Raw genomic sequence first — 20,067 nt, forward strand, 5'->3', positions numbered from 1 at the left:
TTTTGAAATTTGGAATTGCTTTTCGGAGAAAATGGATTTGAGAATTCTGAGAAAATCTAAGAAATTCATTGGAAAATGACTTTTGAAATGGAAAATGAATTCTCAGGAAAACTGGAAAATATGAGAAAATCGATTTCTGAAAACTTGGGATTTTGAAATTTGAGAATTTTAAAACATTGGAACATCTTAATTTAAACTTGGGAAATGCTTTGAAATCTCTTTTGAAAATTCAGGATTTTGAGAAAATCAGATCCTGAGAAAAACTTACAAATTCTTTAGAAAACTGAATTTTTTGAAATTGAAATTGGAAAATGAATTTGAGAATAATGCAATTTGAATGATATAAATGAATGAATATGAATTTGAAAAGGGAATTTCAATTGAGGAATTGAGAAATCCTTTTGAAGTTTTGAAAAATGCAGTGCATTTTGAAGTTAGCCTAAGAGTGTAGGCTGAATGTGGCTAATACGAAGATCATAAATCTTGGTTTTCTTCGTATTCTGACTATGGCCATAAATACGAATCCCACCGAGTTTATAAACTCCATAAGAGATTGTGCATGTACCATTCGTTTCAACCATAGTGAATTTGAAATAATATGCATGAATCATACATCACCTATTAAAATTTGCATAAATTAAACTATATGCAATGCAGTCCTATTCTAAGCAGAAATGTAACTCTTATTCTAAATTATTACATTTGATGTTACATTGAATTGAAATAAAATAAGAAAATCAAATCTTCTTCTTGAATATTCCTGCAAAACTAGAAAACAAGGTTAGCACAAAAATGTAGGTTTTTCTGAATTTATCCGAAAATATGAGAAATTATCAGATATTATTCAGATATAAACCTGAATTCATACCCCCTTTGATATAAACATGATAAATAATGAATAAATTTCAAAAATAAACTTGAAAATTCGAAATTGGGGTCAAAATGACCAAAATACCCCTGATGACCTTGAAATCAGGGTTTTCTAAAAGAATTTTTATAAATTTTGGAATTTTGAAAATCAAATGAAATAAATCAAACATAATATGATAAAATATGATGACATGCATGAAATTTTGGAGAATTAGAAATTAAAATTTCGAAATTTAGGTCAAAATGACCAAAATACCCCCGATAACAAGACTATGGTCTTGAAACCAGGGTTTTCTGAAATAAATTTTGCAAAATTGAAAAATATGAAATGCAAAGGAGATTGAAATTAACCCTAATATGATTCTACATGCTTATGTACATGATAAAAACCCTAAAATGGCGAAAATATCATAAAATATCGAATTTAACCTGATTTTCGCTTGATTTTCGCTTCTGAATTTAAAGATAAACTAACACATGGAGCAAATGAACTTGGAATTAAACCAAATTTGGCATAGACACTTAAAATAACCCTAAAAACAGAATGGAGCTCGAAAATCTATTTTTTTTATATTTTTAAATATGAAAATTCAAATGAAAACCCTAAATTTTATGATTTTTGCCTAAAATATTGATTCTAAAGGGGATTTAGGATATCAAATTTCCATAAAAAATTCCCAAATTTTATGGGGTGATAGAGGACAGTAGGGCAAAGATTTTTTCCTTTTACACTTTCTGGTTTTGACCTATGGTCGGAGCTGTACCACTCCGGAAAATCGGATCGGAATCCGGCGACTCTAGTAAATGAAGGAAACAGACAGGTTTCGGTAGAAAATGTGGGAAAAATGGCAGACAGATGGGAAAATGGCTGAAATTGTGGGAAAATGTCCCTGACAAACAGAGTAAGATTTCCTATTTTTACAGAATTGGGATTTGGGTTACGGTTTGGAAAAAGGCATGCTGTTATCAGAGACCCAAATCTCTGGAATTTCTGGACATTGGAATCTGTTAGACAGAAAGAGAAAATCCGGGAAAAATAATGAAACAGATCCAAAAATTCCCCAATTTTGGAAAATGACAAGAAATTATGTTAGGAACAACTTTTATGTTGAAAGTTTTTGCAGAAGAGTTACAGATTGGATGGACTTGGTGCATTAGGGTCTGTTTATACCCTGACGAAAGAAAATCGATATTTTCCCAGGGGTCTGAGAAATCCGATTTTTTACAGAAATCAAAACTAATTATAAAAACTTCAAAATTTCCAGATCATTAGTAGATTCAATCATGAATCTACTGTGATTTTTGGAGGACGATTTGGATTTCCCATGAGGGTGGTGCCGGAGGTTCTTGTCTGCTAAAGCGCAAACTGGAAATTTAAAAAGACAGAAAACCCGATATAGGGTTTGATTTGTTTAATAGGGATGTAAAGCTCAAATGGATTTCAATTTTTTGCAGGATATCACAGACAACTAATTGTAACTATCACAAAAATTTTAGGATTTTTGAACGAAAAGTTTTATATGAAATCATAGCTAAAGTGGATATCTAAAATAAAACATGATGAACTATCAATTAAATTGAGCTAAATAACAAGAAACGGAGAAATGAGACTAAATGCAATACATAAAACATAAAATTTATCTAAAACATGGAATGAAACATGAAAAATTCAGGGAGACACAAATCATATTTATTTTTATGGCTATGAGAATGGAGGATCTGGTCCATTGATTGGACGGATCATTTTCCCTCAATAGCAACAACATGAAACAAGGAAAACAAATGAAAATAATAATAATAAAAAAACAAAAACAAAATGAATATCTTACCTTGGGTTAGTTTGGATCAATTGAAGGAAGATGACACCAACTGAAAAGGGATGCTTCCTTGTATATGCTGGACCAGCTATTGGGCGTGAAGGTGGTTGAAGTTGGGTAGGGGTCCGGCTAGAGGAGCTCTTGGAAGAGGTGGCTGTTGCAAGATGGAGTTCGATGATGGCTGCTGTGGAGGTGGCTAGAACCGATTGCAGAGAAGGCTTCCAAAGTGCTGGGGGTGTTGAAGTTGTGGTGGAGATGTTGGAGCTGCTATGCTGCTCTGGAGCTGGTGAAGGTGGAGCAATGGAGGTTGCTGTTGATAGCTTGAATCCGAAGGAGCTGCCAAGGAAGCACCGGCTGGGAAAGATGGGGGTGAAGGAGGAAGCTTGGTTGCTGTGGTGGCTGAAGCTAAGGTGCTGCTGGAGGTTGGAAGGCTGCTGTGGCTGTAGCAGCCAAGGAGAGAAGAAGATAGCTAAAGGGAGAGAGAGAGAAAAAGAGAGAGAGGTGCGTTAAGGGGAAAATGGGCCAGCCGTAGCCTTTTGCTCCTTTTTTTTTTTGTTTTAGAACTTAGGTTTTAATTGGCTTTTACCTAGGGTTTAATGAAAAGGGGAAAGGGGGAGAGAACCCTTTAGGTGAATGGCTGGGCAAGAGGGAAAGGAAGGAAGGAAGAAAGGAAAGAAAGGGAAGAAAAGAAGAAAAAGAAAAGGAAGAAAAAGAAAAAGAAAAGGAAAGAAAGAAAAGGAGGGAAAAAGGAAAAGGGAAAGAAAAAATGAGAAAAAAATGGAAAGTGGGGCTGGATGTTTGGGTGACCATCTTGTGGGTCCCACCTCTCTAAAATAAAATAAAATAAAAAAATTAATAAAAACAAAAACAAACAAATAAAAAGAAACATCTTTTTTTTTTATAAAATAGAAAAGTAAATGAATGGGCCATCTCAGAGCGGGTCCAAATTCCACTTTTGAAATTCATTTTGACGATTAGAGGGGTAAAATAGTCTTTTTAGAAAGTTTCCAGACGGAACGAGCTATTTTTGGCAATTTTTGAAACGAGCTCGGATTTTGAAGTTCAATACCTTGTTGCGAAGCAAATCCAATGTAGAGTTTAAAATTTTAATTTTGGAAGAAATCCAAATTGTTTTTCTCGAGAAAATGCTTCCAAATCTATTTTCAGACAAAACGAGCTATTTTTGGCAATTTTTGAAACGAGCTCGGATTTTGAAGTTCAATACCCCGTTGGGAAGCAAATTCAGTGTAGAATTCAAAATTTTGAGTTTAAAATAAATCCAGATTATTTTTCTTGAGAAAATATTTCCAAATTTAGACTCCTGGGGGTAAAAATGTCAATTTTGGAAACCCAGGGTTTGAAATTGATTTTTGAAAGCTTTTAAAACTCGATCTGGATTGAAATTTATAAAACTGGAGTTCTGGACTTCGAAAATGGAATGAAATGTGATGAAATGTTATGAAATGCTGAGAAATGATATGAAATGATGAGAAATGACATGAAATGCTATTCGAAATGATAACTCTGAATGAAGAATTTTGGATGTCAGACCCCGATTGACACTTGTATCAGTTCAAAAAGTGTTAAAATTGACAAAATTTGCAAAAATGGTTGAAGAAATGATTTTCGAGCTCTGCCAAGCTAGAGTGACACTAGAAATTAGGGTTTGAGCTGGATTAAACTGAAATGAACTGGATTGAGCTGGGTTTTAGAGTTTTAGAACTCAAATGAACAGACAATGATACTGACTCAACTGACCTTTTCGACTGAATTTTCAAGAAAAGCTGCCATTTTTAGAGAAATGGTACGGAATGGTCACTGGAGCGAAGTGAATTATGAATCTGAGTTGGGTTTGAGCTATAACAAAGGTCAGTAATACTGACATGAACTAAAATCAAAGCTCGAACACTAGATCAATTGACTGAACTCAGCTTAATTTCAGTTGAAAGAGCTGAAATGGACTAAAATGGGCTCCTGGACACTTAGAAATGATTTTGAACTGAAACTGGAACACTCGAACTTCTGGTGAGCTCAAGTTAGACTCTGGGGAATATGACTGACTATGAATGACTGACTCAGATACAATTGGCTTGGATTTGAGTGAGAAATAAGCTCATTTCTAAAAAAAATGATCTCATTTTGGCAGGAATGGTCAGAAATGGAAATGGTTTGTTCATTGTGAGCTCAGATGAGCTTGAAATGACTAATATTCTAAATGTTCTGAACTAACCAACAAGCTTGGTTGACTCTGACTGACTGAGGTCCGGGATGACCTAGGGGTAAAATAGTAATTTTCCTAATAAAAATTGGTAAAATGGTGATTTTCTGAATCTGACTCGGGGTTTGACTCCTACACTGACCTAACAGGGTTGGCACTGCGCGAGGAAGGTTGTTTGAGAATGGATGTGGAAAATTTGGGGTGTTTACAAGGGCATGCTGCAAAACCTTGGAAAGGTGCTGTATAAGGATGGATGCCTTCTGGTAAGACTTAGCAATATCTAGTGAGTACAACTCCACAACAGAATCAGCAAGAAACTAGATATGTTTTATGTTTTCCGGTTCAACAAATTTGGAGTGTGCCAAAAATGTTCTGTACATGTTCGTTAGGAAGGAATCATAGCAATCTGAATTTAACTGCAGAACCATTCTTCGGATGAGTAAGAATGCTGCCAAAGAGACTCTCCCTCCTCCAGTTGCCCATAGGTGGATGGCAATCTGCAATCACCTCACATATGAGATAATAAAAATCCATTAAGTGATAAGTTATTAGACATTCATCACAAGAATGCCCTTGCAATAGCCGAGTGTAACAACAACGGTTCAAATCAATCTCATGTATAATGATAATAAGTTAACTGTAGGGGTTCCAATCTATGTGACCTCCGGGCAGATTAAGTACACCTCTTCCCATGTGATGGACAAGCACTTTGAGACAAACAAGGAAAAAACCTTTCTCAAAATATGAATTATTATGAAATAATAGATGCAAACACCTAAAAAGGGTTTTCCATCTGCAATAAATGAATTTTGTGAAATAACCACATTTGCTCATTAAAAAATTTAGCACTGAAACCCCTTTTTCCCTACGTCTTTCCTCATAAAGAAAACTTTTCTCCCAAAGAAATACCAAATATATCCTTTCTGCTGTACCAGCAGGATCATGCAATATAGATCCTGGAAACTTCATTGCATTTAAAAGAAGTCTCACGATTTTGCCGTAGAAATGGCCTAATGTAATGAACAAAGCATAAAACTAAAAAACAAGCATGTTTTTTGGAAAAACACAGACATGACCACGTCAGCACACAAATACAAGCATGCACATGGATAGCATGGGGCACATCCGTGCATGTTTACGCATACATATGCATATCTTTTGCTTCTCAATAGATTCTAGCTTGTTCAACAACAGTTACCTTGCTAAGCCTTTGTAGCAAAACCGGAAATGCAACTAAAAATATAACTGAATCTCTGAGCCGAGAAAGGACGAAGACAATTACCTGTGTATCTGTAGCCTGAGTCAGAAGATACAATGTACTTTTGATGTAAGACTTAACCAGTGGTTTCACTGAGGCCCATTTTGAAGTATTTTGCAAGCTCAGTACAGTGTCCTTGCAACCAGAGCTTGACATTCCCAATAATCTTCGGAATATACTGTCTGCTTCATGAAGCACAATTAACAAAACCTTGCAGAAAGCTGCTCTTGTCTGAATCTTGTATAATAGAGCATCAGAGTTATCACTTCCATAATGGCATGCAACCCAAAATCCATTTAACAGATTAGGAAGCACAGAGATGTTTTGTTGATTCATGATCTGTTGGCACCATGAATCAATGGGGAAACTTGTGAGGATTTTATGTTCACATAAACTTGAATTTTCCCCGGTTTTGTTGTTGCTGCTCTCATTTGGTTCACCTTCATCATCTGAAAGCTGTCATGTGAAGGCTAACAAAGTAAGCAACACATAAAAGTTGAGAATAAGTGAACACAGGAAAGAAAAAATCAAGAAATAGCCCAAATAATGGCATAAAAAAGAATAAACAATATTTTAGAAATTTTTATATCACAGTAGTATAAAATATAAATCAATGATCAACAAGCAATAAAATAGGTAGACATGCATTATATAAATATAAAAAATATATATTATCATAGTCACAAATATCGGTCTCGGACATATCTTAGCAAGGCAATTTCTCTAGGTTTGGTTGATAAATATAAACTTGGTGCTTAAAAAATTTTTAAAAACAGTAGCAATAAGTGAGAAAAGCAACACATAATACAAAAAATAAGTAAAAAAACAAAAGAAAGAAGAAAAACATAGTTAAGATATAATTAAAAGTAAAAGGCAACTTATAATATCATGATATTATCACGATAATATCATGACATATATAAATTTATGATATTTTTAAAATATTGTGATATTTTGCCTTTAATATCGTTTTATGAATTTACAACTATATTCTCCCTTCTTATGTTAAATCACATATGAGACTTATGTATCATATGTGTATTACATTTAGTGTGGTTCCCCCTCTTTGTATTTATGTGTACATTTCATTTTTTCAGGGGTACTTATGGATTTTAGCATTAGTTAGTGGTAAGCTTAGTTGTCAAAGGTGGTGCCTAGGCATAAGCCTAGGTCGGTATTGTTTTTTCCGTTGACTGTTATCAACATGTATAAAAGGGGGAAAAGGGTCATTTTTCCCCTTTTTTCGCTCCGTTCTCTCTCCTTTCTCTCGCTAGGGCAGAGCCGAAGAAGGTCAACCTTCTCCTCCCTCTACAGGTACCGCTACCTCTCTCTCTCTCTCTCTTAAAAGTTGTACTCTCCATATGAACCTTATAAACAAAGGTAAGTGAAGAAAAAGAATTAAAGTATTCTAATAATGTGTTCAGAGTTTCAAGCTGTTGGTGCCACAATTTTCTTCATCATATTTTGGGACATTATTTGGTAGCATTTTGTTTAACATTTCACATTTTGTTTAACATTTTTAAACTGTCCTTTTGAGTTCACACTTCACAGTTTGGGCTGGCTCCGTGGTGTGATTCCAATGATGTGAGTGTGATATATTTGATCAGAATATAAATCTAGAAAGATCAAATGCTCAGTGATGGCTTGCCTATAAAAAAAAAGAGTGATGAAGCAAACTGTTGGGTGTCATATTTGTACTAAATAGACATTATCGGTTTATTAGGATCACTTTATACTAAGGTTGCCAGACTAGGAAACGGAAGCGGGAAACAATACAGAAAGCGGAAGCGAGAAGCAATGCATTTTAAAATATATAGGAAGCGGGAAGCGAAGAATAAATAAAAGAAATATATGAATTGAATGAAAATCAAAATGAAACACAAATAAAAACTAAAATAAAAGTGACGAATATTAAATTTCATGTTTTTCTAGTGTAAGAATTAAATGTATAACAAAATCTAAAAATGATGACTACCAATTTAGAGAAAGCACATGGAAGTGAGTGAGAAAAGTGAGAGAAAACACATAAAAAACAAGAAAAGTTGAGTAAGAGAACATATAAGAAGAATAGATGAGGCGTGTGGAAAGCATAGGAGAAGCATGGGGGAATCGAGGTTCTCATCAAGTTTCGGAAGCGAGGAGTATCACACTTCTGAAGCGAGTTTCCAGGAAGCGAGCTTCCCACCTATCTAAGAAGCTTCCGGTAGCTCTGCTTTATACACCAGTGTAAAGAGTATCTCCATGAAATTGGGATCAATGCTGCCATGAATAATATTTTCATCTATGTTGTGGCAGTTATGTTTTTCTCTTATAAACCAAACATTTTTGCTTGTTGGCTTTTGTAAATTTCCTTTTGACTTTTTCTCTAAATTACTGATTCTATGAAAGAAAACCAATCATTTTTTGAAAATCCCCTACAAATTCCCGTGCGGACAAGTTAGAAATTCTTCTAAAAAGATTTACTGTGATCCGAACAAATCTCAGCCACACTCCAATTTTTGTTACTGGCTATTTCCAATGTTGCATGTGTGGGCACAGATATACATTTGTTAGGGTATAAGTGCACAGATAAACATTTGTTTGGGTATAAGTTCACAGATCTCATCTTGGGCAGTCAATGGGCCGGATCCATGTCTGGTATCTGACTGAGCCCAAACCCAAACATCAGGATAGGCATAAAATAATGACCAGAACCCAACTCAAATTAGGTTTAACTATGTTTTTTGGGGGACATTTTAAAAAAAACACCTAAATTTTGGTTGATTATAAAAAACACATCTAAGTTTTCAATATTGTTAAAAACACACCTAAACTTTTTTATAGTTAATAAAAAACCTAGGGTTTGCTCATGTTAAAGTTGTCATTAAATGTGTGCTGCAATTACAAAAAAAAACTTAAGGTTTTTTTTATTATGAATTCATATTTTGCTGATATGTTATTTGTTGCTTACTCCTTTTTATTTAGCAAATTTAGATGTTGCCTTTTTTTAGATTCTTATCATTTTTTGGAACAATGGAAGGGGGCTTCATCTGCAAGTGCTAGTAGGTCCACATTTTCAAATTTGGAACATATTCAGAACTTTAAGAGAAAATCAGGTGATCCAGCATGGGAGTGAGCCTATATTAAGGATAAACAAGATCTGAATTCTGTGACATACCTTAAATGTTGAACTTATAAAGGATGTATATATAAAATAAAACGACATCTACTTGGGATTGGAAGAAAAGTGAAGGCTTATGATAAAACAATTGCAGAAATCAAGCAAGTACTTTCTAAGTACATGGAGGAATCAAAGAAGAATAGAGATGAAAAAAATAAGAGAGAGACAGTTAATATATACGAAAGAAATGAAAGTTTATTCTCAGCTTCCGATTATGACGAAGGACGTGAATGCAGTTTCATAAATGGAGGGGAGTAGTACATTCGGCTTTAGACTAAAAGGGCTATGGATCTATACTTTCAAAGTGATTCAACAGAGAAAGGAAGGCAAGCAAGCAAACAAACTATGTTTGAAAATTGCTTCAAAAAGGAAAAAAGAGAAACAGTGTACGAGTACATTAATAGGTGATTTTATGATGGTGGAATACCTTTTAATACAGCGAAGTTGCCTTCATTTTACAGTATGATTGAAGCTATAGGCCAATTTGAACCAGGGATGAAGCCTCCATCATATCACGAGTTGCGAGAACTACTTTTGAATAAAGAAATAAAGAAAATGAAGGAGTTCTTGGACCAATACAAAGTGCATTGGTCCAAACATGGATACAAAAGGGTGTACACTCATTAACTTTTTTGTTAATTGCCTTTTGGGAACAATGTTTTTGAAATCAGTTGATGCATCAAATGAAGTAAAAGATGCAAATTTGCTTTTTGCATTGTTGAATGATATTGTTGAAGTTTGGGAGGAGAATATGGTTCAAGTTGTTATTGATAATACCTCAAACTATGTGAAAGCAGGTAAATTATTTATGGATAAGAGAAAGCATTTAGTTTGGACTCTTTGTGTTGCACATTGTATAGATATGATGTTGGAATATATAGGATAATTGAAAGAGTTGAAGAACATTTCCGGAAAAGCAAGGCAATTGGTGGTATTCATTACAAACATTCTCAAGTGTTGAGTATGATGAGAGCACACACACAAAAGGACTTAGATAGGCCTGCAGTGACAAAATTTGCCATTTTTTTACTCTAGAAAGCATATATAATTGGAAAAAATGCCTAAAGTTCATATTTCTTAGAGATGATTGGGAAAAAAATAGTTTTTCAAAAACGTCAGTTGGTAAAAGATGTGAAAGCATGATTTTGAGTTCAAAATTTTAGAAGAGAGTGAGTTGTGCTATGAAAACAACGGCCCCCTTGTTTGACATGCTTCGATTGGTTGATAGAGATGAAAAGCCTGCTATGGGTTACATCTACAAGAAAATGGATCGTGGAAAGGAACAAATAAAAGTATAATTATAAATTAATTTTTTTGTATTCTACTAATTGTAAATTACATTTTATCTTAGCTTCTATAATGGTTACTTTCAATTCTTTTACTTAGTAGGTAAATGTGTGTGATGATAAACAAATATACGGCTGGGTTTGGGAGATAATCGATAAAAGGTGGAGCAATCAATTGCACAAACCTTTGCGTGCAACAAACCTATATTTGAATCCAGCCATATATTATAAGTATAAAAATATCGAGTCCAATGAGGAGATAAAGAATGACTTATATGATTGTGTCAATCGTCTTGTTCAAAGCGAAGAGGATCGAGACACACTACTAGACCAACTCATAAGATATAGAACTGCTATTGGGCCTTTTGGAATGGAGTTAGCAGAGAGGAAGAAGAAAGTGTAAACCAGAGTTACCGGAAGCGCCTAGGTAAAAGGAGAAGCGCGCTTCGGAAGCACGAAACGTCGCACTTCCGAAATGTGTGGGGAAGCATCCCCCTTTTTAGGGAAGCGCGCTTCCCCCACGCTTCCCCATTTTTTCATTTTTTTGCTTCCCCTCGCTTCCGGTTCGCTTCCTTGGTCGCTTCCGAGACGGTTCATAATTTTCTTCTTAGTGGTCCCACGCTTCCCCGCTTCCTAAATTTTTGAAAGTGTCTCGCTTCCCGCTTCCGCTTCTCGTATCGTTTCCCGCTCCCGCTTCCTTGACTAGTAACGCTGGTGTAAACCCTAGGTAAGATGATTAAATTTCATATAACCCCTTTTGCATTATTTTTATAACTTATATACAGTTGAGAGTTATTATCGTGAGGGGTTTATTGGAAATCAGAAAAGTTATCAGTTGGTCTTGTTTATATTTTAACTTTTAATGGTCTCTTTTGTAATTTTCTTTATTGACCCTAATCACTACTTAAGGGTGATTAGGGCTAATCGTGAAGGTACTTTTCTATCTTTTCTCAAACCAAGTTTCAACATGGTATCAAAGCCTCTCGTTCTTGGGAGAATCTAACGCCTAGGCTGAATTTCTTTCTTCCCTCTTTATCATAGTTTTTTTCTTTCTTCTTCTCTCCTCCTAGCCTATATCTAGTTTGTTCGATCTTCCTTCTGATCGAACCCTAGGTTCTTTCCTCAGTCTCACGACCTGGGATCTGACTAGTTCTACACAATATGCAGATCTGATCAGACACCCTAGATCGTGTGTTCCTCTTTTGCTCCTTGTTGATGACGCCTCAGTAATATTGATGGATCGTGGTGCATCAGATCTACCATCATGTGGAGATTGCGTGGAGCAGATCTGACATCATGATCGTGTTGCATCAGATCAACAATCATTTTGTGATTGGGTGGAGCAGATGTGAGATCGTGCAGTAATTGGATGTCGTGTAGCGTGGAGCGTTGATGTTGGATCCGATCTGAATGGTGTGGCTGACTGACTGTTGCTCGTATCAGAGTCGTGTTGATGTGGTAGGTGTTAAATCTGTAGTGCTTGCTGTCGTTGGAATCAGATTTGCTCGTATCAGAGTCGTGTTGATGTGGTAGGCGTTAAATCTGTACTGCTTGCTGTTGTTGGAATCAGATTTAATCAGATCTGATTAATTTTTGTTGAAGTTCAGACATGAAATCAATTTTTGTCATCTAAAATTAATTTTTATAGTGGTGATCAGATTTATTATCTTGCTGGTGGCGTCTGTGATATATATATATATATATATATAAATATATATATATATATATATATATATATATATTGCAAGACAAGGATTTTATTTCAGTTGGAATCTATTTCTTTACTATCAGTTTGCTCGTGATTACTTTCTGGTTATTATTATTATCCGGCTCATTAGCTAGCTACTGTCAGCAGTGAAATACCATGGCTGAAATAAAGTCCAGTGATGGTGAACAAAGGTTTGAAGTGTCTGCAGAGTACAAAGCTTTTGCTAATCCCTTCTCTTATGGGTCGTCCGTAAAGCTGGACGACAATAATTATAAAAGGTGGTCGAGGACTTTTATGATGTCTGTGTCAGGACATCGTCGAAAACATATTTTGTTAAAAAAGGAACCAACAGAGAAAACTAGGAAATATGCCACATGACAGGAAGATAATGACATTGTTATGTCTTGGATTATGAACAGTGTTCAGCCACATATTGCAGACGACTTAATTTACTATTCTACTGCAAAGGAGATGTGGGATTCATTACGTGACATGTACTCTCAAGACAAAAATGTCAGTAGAATTTTGTAAGTTGAGCAAGAGATATTTCAGTTGCAGCAGGGTGATCAGAATCTTTCCCAATATTATGCATCAGTTAAATCAGCCTATAAAAGGCTCAACTCTGTTCGTCCTCCCTGCTGCACTAATCATAAAACCCATCAGGAGTAGACTATGGTGGCTCGTTTTCTATCAGGATTATCTCCAGATTACTCAGTAGCCAAGGTGCAAATGCTTACTAGCTGAGAGATCCCTACTCTAGTTGATGCCTACAACCGGTTAAGTAGTCTTGCTGTTACCCTTCCTCCGCCTCATGGAGACTCTCAGACTTCAGCTCTTGTTGTCACTGGTGAAGGAGGGCATGGTTTACCTAGTTCTTCCAGAGGCAGAGGTCGTGGAAGAGGCAGTGGAGGTCGTAGCAGGCTTCAGTGTACATATTGTGGCAAGCAAGGGCACCTTGAGGATTGTTGTTGGGATAAGAACCCTAGAAGTCGCCCTCAGAGCTCATTATCATTCCCCAAAGCAACAACTCCGGTTGTCTCTTCCATCACTGAACCTGTGCCTACTTCTTCAACCAATACGATTACTCTCAGTCGTGCAGAATATGATCAGCTTCTTTCTCAGAGTTCTGCATTTGTGTCTGCCTCTATTGCAGTGACTGATGTGGCATGCTCTGCGGGTACTCAGTTAGATGATGGAGGTAAGATATGGATTATTGATTCTGGCGCCTCTCAACACTTTTGTGGAGATTCACATAGTTTCTCTACACTGGTTCATACATCTTTCCCTCGTCATGTTAAATTGGCAGATGGTAGATTATCCCTAATGGTGGGGCAAGGAGATGTGCATTTTACCCCTACATTACAGATTCAATATGTTCTCCATGCTCCACAGTTTCCTAAGAATTTATTATCCGTAAGCCAGCTTACAAAAGAACTAAATTGTCGAGTTATATTTGACCCGGGTTCTTGTGTATTTCAGGATTTGCTGTCTGGGAAGAAGATTGGTGGAGGCCATGAGGAGGGAGGTGTTTATATCTTACACAACCTGTTGGAGTAGCAACTTCGTGTGTGGAATCGAGTTCTAATTCCTACCAATGGCGTCTCAGATTGGGTCATCCTTCTCTTTCCAAGCTTCAAAGAGTCATTCCACAGGTCTCTCCTACAGCGTCCTTTCAGTGTGAAGCATGTCAGTTGGGCAAGCATCATCGTAGTTCTTTTTCTTTAAGTCAGAGTTGTACTAGTCAAAGTCCTTTTGATCTAATTCATGTTGATACCTTGTCATTCTAAAAGCAAAGAAAACTAAAAATTACATAAAACTCAAGAAAATAGCCATTTTTAATCATTCTAACTCCCCTTAATCCCTCTCTCATAACAAGTATTTATAAAAAACTAAAACCCCAACTCTACCATGAATTTTGGATAAGATTTGAAAGCAAACCCAAAACAGAAATTCAAATCTTAAATACTAACTACGGATCCAATTGAATCCTGGATCTCAATCTCATCACTTTTTCTTCTTTTTTGTTGGACTTGGATCTGATTCTGGATCCACAACTTCATCAGCCCCCAGCAAGATTGTTGTCATGGGGGCAGTAGGGACTAGCGGGTCTGCAAGGCTGTCAAGGCCATCGCTGAACAATGGCAGCCCCGCCTCAAGAATCAGTGGTTGGTTTGGCATCGAAAGGAAGCCGTTGTTGGTGCCAGTTCGTCTGGCCAAGAAAGCTCACCGATCGTCGAGTTGGTTCCCCTCCAGCAGTGGCAGGGGGAGGTGATTCCTCGTTCGCTGTGCTCAGGCATTAAAGGCCAGGTGCAAAACAATTGGAGAATGGAAGAAGTATTTTTTTAAAATGGAAGGGGGGAAATCATGAGGGTGTGGGAACGGGAGGCATTCTTTTTTAAAATGGAAGGTAGATATGGTTTGGGGGCCGTTATTGCATTACTCATGGTAGTAGGTGGACATTGTTTGTATTTCGGAAACAAAGATGGAAATGTTTGAAGTCAGTTTCCTTGCACAAATTTGGCGAGGTTGTTCTTTTGATTTTATTTCCTCGATTGGCATATCAGGGGATATTTTGGTGGTTTGAAGGGAAGGTATTAGTGGTATGGTTATGGACAAAGGCCTATTTTCGATCATGGTGTATTTTGAACAGCTAAATTCAAGCATTTTTTTAATGCTCACATCAGTATATGCTCCAACTATATTTGCTTTAAAAAGAGCTTTTCAGGATGAGCTTAACTTGTTAGGGTAAAAGAGTTTTGGCAAATTGGTGCATAACTAAAAAATTTAATTTTCTACGTACCTATGAATCCAACCGAGAACAAAGATATACTAGCAGTATGCGGCAGTTTGTTGATTTTGTTGAGTTGGATATGGTGGATTTACAGATCTCGGGTGACTTTATACCTAGTCAGTCAGGAGAAGAGACCCTTGCATGCAGAAATTTGAAAGGTTCATTGTGAGTAGGGGTGGTGGGAGCGACTCCGTGATGGACGAGCCACCATGGGGCGGCGCCTATATCCATTTCGGATCACACGTCAATAATGCTCGAATGGGAGGTAAGATGGATGAGCAATCGAAGGTTCAAGTTTGAACTATGGTAGTTGAGGGACCCAAAGCTGGTTGAAAGCATAGAAGGATGGTGAGCCCACCCGCAGGTAGCCACTTAGGCTGTTCTTATATTCACAAAAAAATAAACCACATAAGAACTCGATTAATTGAGTGATCCAAAGGAGAAGGGGTTGTGAGATTCAAGCAGATAGAGGAACTGTGTTTAATGCAGAGGGAGATGGCAGCATGGCGGGGTGATGCACATGAGGTGGAGGGATTAAATGACAGGAAAAAGCTATTGATCGATGATATATCAGAATGAAGAGCAAGGCAGGAGATTAAATGGAAGCAAAGATCCAAAGTACATTAGAACTAAGTTCTTTCGCTTCCTCTAGAAGAAATAACTTCACTTGGCCTTGTCAATTGGAGGGCATCTTTATGAGAATGATGAAATCTAAAGGGAGGCAACAAAATACGTTAGTGACTTTTTTTTACCTCCAATATGGGTGAGGACTCTCTTGACATAAGTGAGACCCCCATGGGTTGTTTTGATTCGAGGGTGCAAGACTTCGTGAACAAGGGTTTATTGGTAGATGAAGTCAAGCAAACAAAATGAAAACTCCTCAACAACAAGGCCCCGTAGGTGGACGGATTCCTTGTTGAATTTTTTAAGGTGGCTTGGCCAGCATGCCAGAGAGACTTTATGGCAGTGTTTAACGATCTTTATAGAAACTCATGTTTGCCAGGGAGATGGGGGTGAATCCCTCTTGGTCCTCTTTCCTAAATAACCTAGGAGATTGAGATTAAAAAGTTCAGACCAATTTCACTCTTAGGCACCCTGTTCAAAATTATAACCAGGGAGATAGCAAATTTTATGCAAATGTCCTCCCAAAATATGCAAACTGCGTTCTTTTATTTTACGATTTTCTCCCAAATATGTACTTTTGAAGCGGCACTAAAGGCAAAAGCTTTGCTAAAGGCTTTAGTGATACTTTTGAAGTGTTGCCAAATGCCCATCGTGCTTTTGGAGTGTCAGTTTTTTTCAACAAACTCTTTTTACTATAAATCACATAAGAGCACAAGCAGGAAGACATTTGGACATTCACATGTGAAGGTCAGAACATTCACAAATGTGAAAGCATAAGGACATTCGCAAATGTGTAAGAGAAAATTCACATATTTGAATATTTGAGAGGGAAGTTCACATATCAAAGGAAATTCACGTGTGAAGGGTGAAAAAGTCCTTTTACAACCGAAAAGTTGTGATTTTTGACATGGGCAGATTTTCAAAAAATTTAGTTTTTTTTTGGAAACACGTCATGTTTTGTTGTACAATATGGACATTTTTCTATATAGAAACATATCCAATTAGTGAACTGGATTTGAATTTGATATTATTTTCTCCCATCCAAATCTGGATCTGAATCTGATCAGGTTAGATTCAATAATACCTCGACCCAACCTGAACTGACCCGATCCATTCTATTGAATGTGGATCTTATTAGCTTAAAAGGTGATCGGATATGTCTTTTACTAGTTATTGGTTTGGATTCAGATCCGGGTGAAAATGCTATACTGAATCCAAATCTGATTGTCAATTGGATGTGACTTTTTTCATCTAACCCAGCTGAGTGGGTTGGGTTTCAGTTGGATATCTGACCCAAGTCAAAACCATTGACATCCCTAACCCTCAACCAAGAAGCCTCGATGGGTTATGGATCTGGACATGAGAGTCGATACCCACGACCCAGACTAGCACACTGGGTGGGTCCAAGTTCATAGTAGGTTAGAATCTGAAAGTAAAATTTTAAACATCTAGATTGGTATATCTGTGTTGGGTCTAGAATCAATTTTTGTGTGGCAATACTTCAAAAGAAGGTTGGTAATAAGAGTTGTTCATGTAAACAAGGGGAAATAGATTGGATCCAAACAAAGCTTCAACGAAAAAGAATAATGGTCTAAACTCAACCCGATTCCAAATCCAGAAGTCTTGGAATTGTATTAATACATTATATCGGTTGCCAGCTATATTGATATATTTTTCACTTTTTTATTCTTATGATGGTTGTACTTTGATTTTTGTTTTCTTAGTTTTATTCTTATGATGGTTGTACTTCGATTTTTGTATTCTTAGTTTTATTCTTATGACCACATGAATGCATTAGGCACGACCGATTTATTAGAAAATGCACTTTGGATAGGGTAGTTTTCTTAATAGTGAAATTTTAACGCATTGTAAACCATTGAATTCTTAAACTCCAAGACAATCTGATTATTCACACCATTGATAAAACCTGTTCTGTACTAAACAAAACATATAGATCATATCCATATGGCTTGATTCATAAAAATATCAAGAAAAAGCTAAAGAATAGGTGATTTCTATTAGAGAGTATGGTATAATCTAAGATAGCCAATATTTTTCCCTTGTTTAATATAGTATGATTGAACAAGGTGGCCATGGGTTGTGTTGATTGGCTAATGTTGATAATAAATTGCGTCTACGTGTGCTCATTGGAGATGATCTAATATTTTTTCAACTAGGTCATAGAGGCACGCCATGTTGGGTGTGTGTCTCTAGTAGGTTTGTCGATGGGTCAGGTTTGTACCAGGTACACAACTCGACCCAAACCCAAATAATATTTGGATCAATCTGAACCCAACCCAAAGAATATGCAGACTGGGTTTGGGTTATAATTTTTGCTAGGTATCCAACCTGACTTGAGTATTATATATACTTTTTTAGTACAAATATATTTCAGAAATTATGCGAGACTGGGCTTGGGATTTCATTTTTGTGAACCATCACAACTCTAACGTAACAATTTATTATATGGGCGGGTTTGGGTATACCCTGATGGGACAGGTACCTGACTCGTTGAAACCCTAGTCCCTGGTGACATGAGTGGGTATACTCAAGCAGATTGACATAGACACTGACACAAACTGACCTTATTTTATTATTTTTATGTTATTTAAGTAAAAATTATGTTTTTACTATCCAAATATCGAAAATAGTTTCAAAAAATGATTGTATTGTACCACAAAAATGATGTGTTTTTCTAAATGCCCTAAAATTGTTGAAATCCGCCCGCTCTTCAAAATCGCAAATAGGCAAACGAAGTTTGCATGCTATATTGTTTCGCCCGCCGACTAAGGCAAAAACTCATTTAAATGTATATTCACATATATTTTTTTGTGATTCTCAAGTGTGCAAAATTATGTTATTTATGCATTCTTCTCTATTAATCGTAAAATCATAAATACCAAAAATCACATATTTTATACCAAAGTCATGGAAAACCATACAAACCTCCTTTCTCCTTTCTCCTTTTTAGCTTTTTAGCTTTTCTTGTGTGTACTTTTCTTGTGTTTTATTAAATAGTTTTTGCGTGATTTACCATTTAGGGGTTTTTTGATATATATATATATATATATATATATATATATATATATATATATATATATATATATATATATATATGTGTGTGTGTGTGTGTGTGTGTGTTGTAGAGGATTTATGTGTTTTTGCTTATTCTTTATTTAATTTTAAGTGTTTTTGTATTGGTGTAATGAGGCTAAGGTTGACTCTGTTGGTGTAATACGTATTAGTTTTTTGCCGATATAGTTAATGATGACCTCAATATTTGTTAAACTACACTGGCGTCTCATTGATGATCGTAGCTAGAGAGCTTTAGTAGTCTAAAAAATATTAGCTTTAAAGAACTCATGGCTATGTTGTCTCTTAAAATCGAATATAGTGAAGAGTTAGTTAGCCTCCAGTATACTTAAGAAACACTTAGAAGAGATGTAGAAGAAGATGTTGATAAATGCAATGATAAAAAACCTGTGGAGAATGTGCATTCATCTCATAGATTCATTTTCAAACATCAAATTGTTTCAAACAGTGAATGATGTTGATGTCCTAAACATGCAAGTCTTCCAAACAATTAATGATAGTAATGTTATACACGTGGAGGGCATGCAATTGCCTGAACCGATTAAGAATATAGATATTCGATGTGCAAACAATGCAAAACTTTTATGAACAATTAATGTATATGATTAGACAAAATATTCAGCGTTGCAGCTCAGTGCTAGTGATTATCATCGCAACAATGTGAATGACATTCAACCTTCTATAGCTAAAGACAAAGGTCGATACACATTGAAATTTATATTTTAGATGTAAGTGTGACGATGGATGCGATATTTTCATGGTTAATTTTAAAAGTTGAAAATGCAAGATTGTTGCATGCGTGGAATCAAAGGATGAGATAATAAATTTTTATTAATTTATACGATCGAACAATCAATTAACGATGGCGTAGATGGTAGAAAATGATAATGACATATATAGTAGCAACAACTCTAATCATGACTATACCATATCTATTGAGCCAAACTCAGAAACGATAGGAGATGACCAAGACACTTATGGCTTGAGATAAATAATTGTTGCAAAAAATGATGCATTAAACATACATGGGAAGCTCAAATCTTGTATGTTGTATTAACTATATGAGCATTTATTAAGAAGTATAATTGTTTTATGTTTTTATGCTAATGTTTAGGTTTTACTAAGTTCTCTGCAATGCCCCAAGATTTAAAACTTGCACAATTTTTTTTACTCCGATTGAAAACCTCGGGCGAGTTATAAATTCGATCGATAACAATAATAAGACTAAATCCTTAACGCAGA

The 20,067-nt window shown here is 36.0% G+C and overlaps 1 protein-coding gene across 1 annotated transcript in view; it reads right to left on the reverse strand.

Moving 5' to 3' along the window:
- The window catches only part of LOC149818443 (uncharacterized), a 1,135,480-nt gene that overhangs the window by 383,976 nt on the left and 731,437 nt on the right, over positions 1-20,067 (reverse strand). The gene's annotated exons all lie outside the window — the stretch shown is intronic.

The sequence above is a fragment of the Nuphar pumila genome, chromosome 13, assembly GCF_984573655.1.
Source record: "Nuphar pumila chromosome 13, dmNupPumi1.hap1.1, whole genome shotgun sequence".
Classification (NCBI taxonomy): Eukaryota; Viridiplantae; Streptophyta; class Magnoliopsida; order Nymphaeales; family Nymphaeaceae; genus Nuphar; species Nuphar pumila.